Consider the following 6,488-nt stretch of genomic DNA (forward strand, 5'->3'; position numbering starts at 1 on the left):
AGTTTGGAAAAGAGAAGATTGAGGGGGGACATGATAGTGGTTTCAGGTATCTAAAAGGGTGTCATAAGGAGGAGGGAGAAAATTCGTTCTTTTTGGCCTCTGAGGATAGAACAAGAGGCAATGGACTTAAACTGCAGCAAGGGAGGTTTAGGTTGGACATTAGGAAAAAGTTCCTAACCGTCAGGGTGGTCAAACAGTGGAATAAATTGCCAAGGGAGGTTGTGGAATCTCCATCGCTGGAGATATTTAAGAACAGGTTAGACAGATGTCTATCAGGGATGGTTTAGACAATACTTGGTCCTGCCATTGGGGCAGGGGGCTGGACTCGATGGCCTCTCAAGGTCCCTTCCAGTTCAAGTATTCTATGATTCTACGATTCCTGTCTCTGCTCCCTCCTGAGCCCCATCCCCCACCCTTCATGGGACCCCTCCAAACCCAGGATCACCCACGTAACTCCTGGTCTGGGTCAAGCTGCCGCTTACTCCAGAGACTTGCCTGTTTGAGCTGCCTTTGGCCTACCCAGCTAAGTGCAACCCCCCGCCAGCAGCTGTCCCTGACAGTGTGAGCAAGGAGTGCAGCAGCCTGACTCTGGCTTCTGACAACCATGCCACTCTACCTCCAGCCTTTCCCCTAACCCCCAACCTCCCCCAGGGCTGCTGGTAATGGCCTGTTTAAACAATCAGTTTAAAGAGCCGACTCACCTTTTCAGCCAGCTCTTTAAACAGGTAGCCCCTGCTGTTTAAAGAGCTGTCTCTTTAAAATTCAGGTCCCGCTTTGCAATGTATGAGACAAATCAGCCTTGCTAAAGTGGGACTGATGGTCACTCTAAAAGGCAACTGTACCTCTCATACAGCTGGAAGGGACCTTTGGAGGTCACCTTGTCTAGTCCAGTCCCCTGCCCTTACATCAGGGTGTATCACCATCCCTAGCAGTTTTTTTTTAAATCTATTTGTGTCCTAGATTCCTAAATGGCCCCCTCAAGGATTGAGCTCACAACTGTAGGCTTAATAAGCCTATGCGCAAACCACTGAGCTACCCCTCACACTACAATGCATATATTTAGTCCTACTCTTTGTTTTCTGTCTTCTAGCTAGACTGATCCACGACAGAACTTTGCCTCTTACCCCATGATTTTTTGCCTTCTGAAGTAGCCTCTTGGTGAGGCATCTTGTCAAAGGCCTTTCGAAAGTCTGAATTATCAGCCAGTTCTCTTTTATCCTCTAGTGTATTGACACAAATAATTCTAGCAGATTAGCAGACCAGAGAGCAATAATTTCCTTTTCCACAAGCCATGCTAGTTAGACCCTAGCCCCCATTTTTTAAAAATTCTGCTTAAGCATTTCAACCATTGAATGGACATTCTAAGTCTTGCTAAGAGAAGGGATTATTTTTCCTCCTATTAGACATCTGTCAATAGCTATTATGTTTTCATCTTCACGACTTTCTGATTACATAGACACTTCTTGCGAAATAAGGCATTTTGCAGGGCCTGTTCAGCTGCAGAGGTGGATCCACTACTTGCATCTGCTGTTTACTACACCTCATGTTTTCATCATTATTCAGGGAGAAGGAGGAGGTCACTTCTCGTTTGGCACAAATCATGTCAGGAGTACATTGTGGCCATGTTCATGAGAGAGCGAGCCAGTGTCCTCCTTTGTTTCCCTTTAGATATCTTCTATTCCTTGTGCAGGGTCGACCCTTGGCTAGTTATGATGCATGACCTTAATGTGGATGATATAACTTTTACATTAGTAAATTACCAGCCAGTTTCTGTTTGGAGTCTCTCTCTCTCCTTTGCAAATGTACACTGCTCTTCCTGTTGTGTTCCTTCTGTTCCAGTTTCCTGCTGCACATCTCTTTTGTAACTAGAATGACTTGTCTTACCATCAAGAGGTTTGTTAGATACGGTTACTAAAATTTTTATCCTATTGCTCATATGTTGCTGAAGTGGTGATTTTAATTCAAAAGCACTGTAAACATATCATGATGTTTTAATAAGGCTAAGTATGGACCTCTGCAACCTACCTGGGTTGTTTCCGTCAAGTTCTTTGCTATTTCATCCAACTTTTCTGAAAACCTGTTTGCCTGTGTGTTGAAAGAATTGCCAAAGTGAGTCAATTATGATTTGTGGGCCATTGCCAGTGATTAACTTTGCTCACTGTTAGATTCTGCAATCTGCAATTTATAATGTTACTATAGGGTTATTCATGTATAGTGCAACAGTTCTATATAAAAATGAGTAAACCCAGGACAAAACAGGAATCTTACGTGGTTTCAATGGGATTCTTTTCCATTCTGCCTCTTACATTTATTTTAGATTTCCACAAGGAAACTTTATTCACAATTGCAGCATTTATGTCTGGTCCACGTAGGACAGCTTGGGCTCTGTGTTTACACTATTAATAACCATATGGGCCACTGTGTTTTATGCTAAGCATTACAAACTTCCTGGTGTACGGTACTAAGGTATGTGCTTTGTACAGAATCCCACAATATGCAGCAACTTTAATCTTTATTGGTTAGACTCTATTATATTTTAATGTTTGGAGATACTTTGACTTCATTTCTGTTGGCCATCCAGTTAGAATTACTCGCTCTCATGAGTGTAGATCATATTGCATTACTTATTTCAGTTCGTCACATTTTGTGTCGGAAATAGGTGGCAACACTTTAGTTATATTTACTTCAAATCTCTTTTCCTGTAGCTTGGTACTGGCAGAATACATAGGCATTCATAAAAGCATATTTGCCACAGGTAGTTCTTTCACAGGCTCCAAATTTAACACTTCAGAACAAGTATTTTTTCCAAGTTCACTATCGGAAGCCTACACTTTGCACAGAAATAGAAAGACATTGTTAGGAGCTCACTGGAACAATCTATAAGCAAAAATTTTCCGTCTCCATCAGCTGGCTGAGTGTGCAAGTATCCTTTTCTGACTGAACTGTCAACAAAGGCACAGAAGTTAAGCACATAGCAAATATGAATAAAAAGCCTTGTTTGTGAGATAAAAGTATGGGGGAGTGGAATGAGACCTGATTGGAGTGCACTAGCTGGCTTATTTATTTTTTGAGCAGAAAAATCAAGATGTAATGCTATCTTAGAACAGTTGTTCCCAACTGGTTGTGCATTTGTGAATCACTTTGAAGTGCTAGGTGGGTTGTGAGCAAGTCAGCATGTCTTAAAGTCTGTGATATGCAATGTAAGAAAAATCACTTTATTTAATCCTGAGTCTAGTTTTAAAGTGGATTGGAGTGTGTAGAGAAGCGAAATAGTAATGGCCACAGTCTCCTAAATGGAGGACTGATCATGTGCAGTCAGGACATTAGGAATTAAAAGAATCCAAGTGTCAGAGATCACATGGCTTGAGGATGAGGAACAGGAAAATGACTGTGAGGGAAGAAGAAGAGTCCAGAGAAACTAGTAGCTTAAAGTATACTGCTCCCCTTTTACTCCTGTGCACAACCCTTTCCCACTACCCTCTCCTTTAGCAGTCTGACTCCTGTGACATAATGGAGGAGTTCCAGTACAATTTTTATTATCAGAGGGCCAGTGAAGGGTTATGCTTGTTAGAGAAGGATCACACAACTGAAAATATTGGAAACTAATGTACCAAATGACACTCCTAATGCTCTCCTTCAAGAGGCCTAGGAGAGACATTAATAAAGTGTTCTTCAGAAGCTATTCTGATGCCCTATCACAAACTAGACCAGTGCTCAGCAACCTTTATCACCTCCTGACACACTTTGACACTCATTATAATTTCACAGCACACCCCACCTATGTAGCCCAATCCCCTCCCTGTCCTCCAGGACCAGGCACCTCCAGCCACCCCGCTCTAACTCGATGCCAGCAACTCAGCAGAGCCGAGCCACCCCCCACCGCCATCACCACCATTGCTGTTGTCATATGGTCCTCTCACCAAGCAGGGGGTGCATGTGCAGAATAGCAGATGGCACGCCTGGTGTGCACCTCTGAGGCACACCAGTGCACTATGGCACACCAGTCGTGTAGCAATGACCTAGACTATGGTTTTCTATGTAATCTATTCATTAGATGTGTGTCCATCATAGCAGACATAAATATCACAGTGCCTAACATAAGTTGGAGTCTACCCACAGCATTCTTGTTCACAAGGTAATGAAACAGATGATGTTCTAGAGCACTGGTAAGCTTCTATCCGATGTTCCTGGAAGATAAAGTTGCATGAATCCTTTTGGAAATCACTATTAGTTGCCCTTATGTGGAGAGAATGACTGAAAGAGGGGAAAGGTAAATGAAAAAAATATAAGAACTCGTAGACCAGCACCAATTTACCCACTGCCATTCTTGAGAAAACTCAGGGTGGACGTCATTTCTGTAAAAGCTGGTGAGTTCCAGCCCCTAGCTGGGAAAGAATGGGTGAATTACTAGGTTTCCAGAAGGTTAATGTAATTATCCTTTAGTATGGTTATGTGATTATTCTGTACAGTAGCTCTTGGATATAAGATACACCCTTCTCAGAGCCCAACAGCAATCAGCTGAAGCATTGGCAGTTGCAAGGTAACCATGGGCAGGCCCACACACAGAGCGGGGGGCAAAGGTGGCAATTGCATTGAGGCCCAGTGGATTTAAGAGGGATTGGGCTGCCACTTCCGGGGTCCTTTTAAAAAGCAACTCTGTAGCAGTGGGATAGTGAGCCCCAGAGGTGGGATCAGCAGAGCTGCAGGGTGGGAGGGAGGCCCACTGGTTGTAACCATGTGAATGAGCAGGGATGGAAGAGCTAGGCTGGCAATGGAGGGGATGGGAGCCAGGCTGGGAGAAGGAGGAAACTGGGCTCTGGGGTAGAGCCAGAAACAGGACTGTGGGGAGTGAGGGCCAAGTGGGGCAGAGGAACCGGGCTGGAAAGGTAAAAAAGCAGAGGGGGAGGGGCAGAGGTCCGCAAGGACAACTGAGAGAAAGGAGCCGGAAGTGGGAGGGCACAGGACTGCTGGGGTCAAAAGTGGACTGAGGGCAGGTGACAGAGGGGGAAGAAGCCGAGCACAGAACCGCTGGGAACAGAGCTGTCTCGGGATCGCAGAGAGTGGAAGGAGGGTGGGAGGGGCACCTCCAGGCAGTTGGGGGTTGGGGTTGCAACCAACCAGGGGGTCCTCTGATTGACAGACAGCTCTCTGGTGTTTCCTGGGCAGGGGGTGGTTTGTGGCTCTGTCTTTGGGAGATAGGCAGGGGGCCCATGAATTGTGCTGCCTGGGACCAGGAATTCCTGTCAGCAAGCCTGACCACAAGGGAGAACTGGTAATTGAATGCGTTGAAGGCTTAGATCCATAAAGGTACTTACCTGCCTCATTTCCATTAACTGCAATGGAAGTTAGGAGCCTAAATACATTTGTGGGTCTGGGCCTAAGTGTTTTTTTGAAATTTTGTTGATGCTGAAAACATAATTTTAAAATAAAAGCTGGGGGAAGCAAGATTTAGGGCTGTAGGCTTCCAAAAATATGTATCATGTTGACCCACTTCTTGAAAGCTAAGTTGGGGTGTTTGGCAAAGATCCCATACTTGTGTAACCCCAGCAGCATTTGACCACTGATGAGGGAGAGTGAAGCCTCTGCTCTGCAGCCTTGGCTGAGAAGCAGCTAGCTTTTAGCTCATGTAGTAGAGCACCAGACTTTAGCCCCGGTGGCCTCAGGTTCCTCCTCTCCTCCGCTTGCTACAAGTGATATTATGATTCCAAGAATGTTGAAGTGTCTGACGATTATCCTAATTGTTGTTATTGTGTTTATAGAAGTGGAAAGACCCTCAGGGAAAGGAGAACCAGGAAGTGGGGTGAATAAGGCTAAAGGAATTGTTAGTCGCACATACGCAGAGAGAGGTTCATCGTGCTTTTTCCTTTTACTGACCTGACTCGTATATAATTGATGTGTTATAAAAACAGGTTCTCTCTCTTTTCTGTGTTTGGCACACTTAAGAATGCACATGCTAGTCTCAGTGGTGGAAGTGGAATTTGTAAAAGAAAGAAACACTGAACTTGAAATTAAGCAGGTTAAAAAAATAGGAATTCAAAGAATTTTGAAGTAATATGGCAGCCAACAAGGCCTACTACTAATGTTTACTGTGTTTCCAACAAGACATCCTCTCCTCTTTCCTCCACCCCTTCATGTACCCTCTTGATGTGTGATATATACAACAAACAAACCAACCAACCCACAAACACAGGAGGAAACACTACAGTGACACCATCAAAAATGATTATGCTGAAAGTGGTCCAGAATAACTCAAGTCTTCTGACTGCTGCAAGATACACCATCTTAGAAGAGCTGCTGGAGAAATGAATATTGGTTGGACCGAAGATTAGAGGGGAAGAAACAGGGATTTTTTTATACTGCCTCGTTAGTTAGTATTATAAATATATTATTTTAATTATATTTTAAGCATGTTAGAGACACTTGAAGGAACAGATAACCTCTTATTTTATACATGTAAAGAATAAATGCACAAACTGCAAAAGTAGAAA

The sequence above is a fragment of the Carettochelys insculpta genome, chromosome 2 (genome assembly GCF_033958435.1).
Source record: "Carettochelys insculpta isolate YL-2023 chromosome 2, ASM3395843v1, whole genome shotgun sequence".
In the NCBI taxonomy this organism is placed as follows: Eukaryota; Metazoa; Chordata; order Testudines; family Carettochelyidae; genus Carettochelys; species Carettochelys insculpta.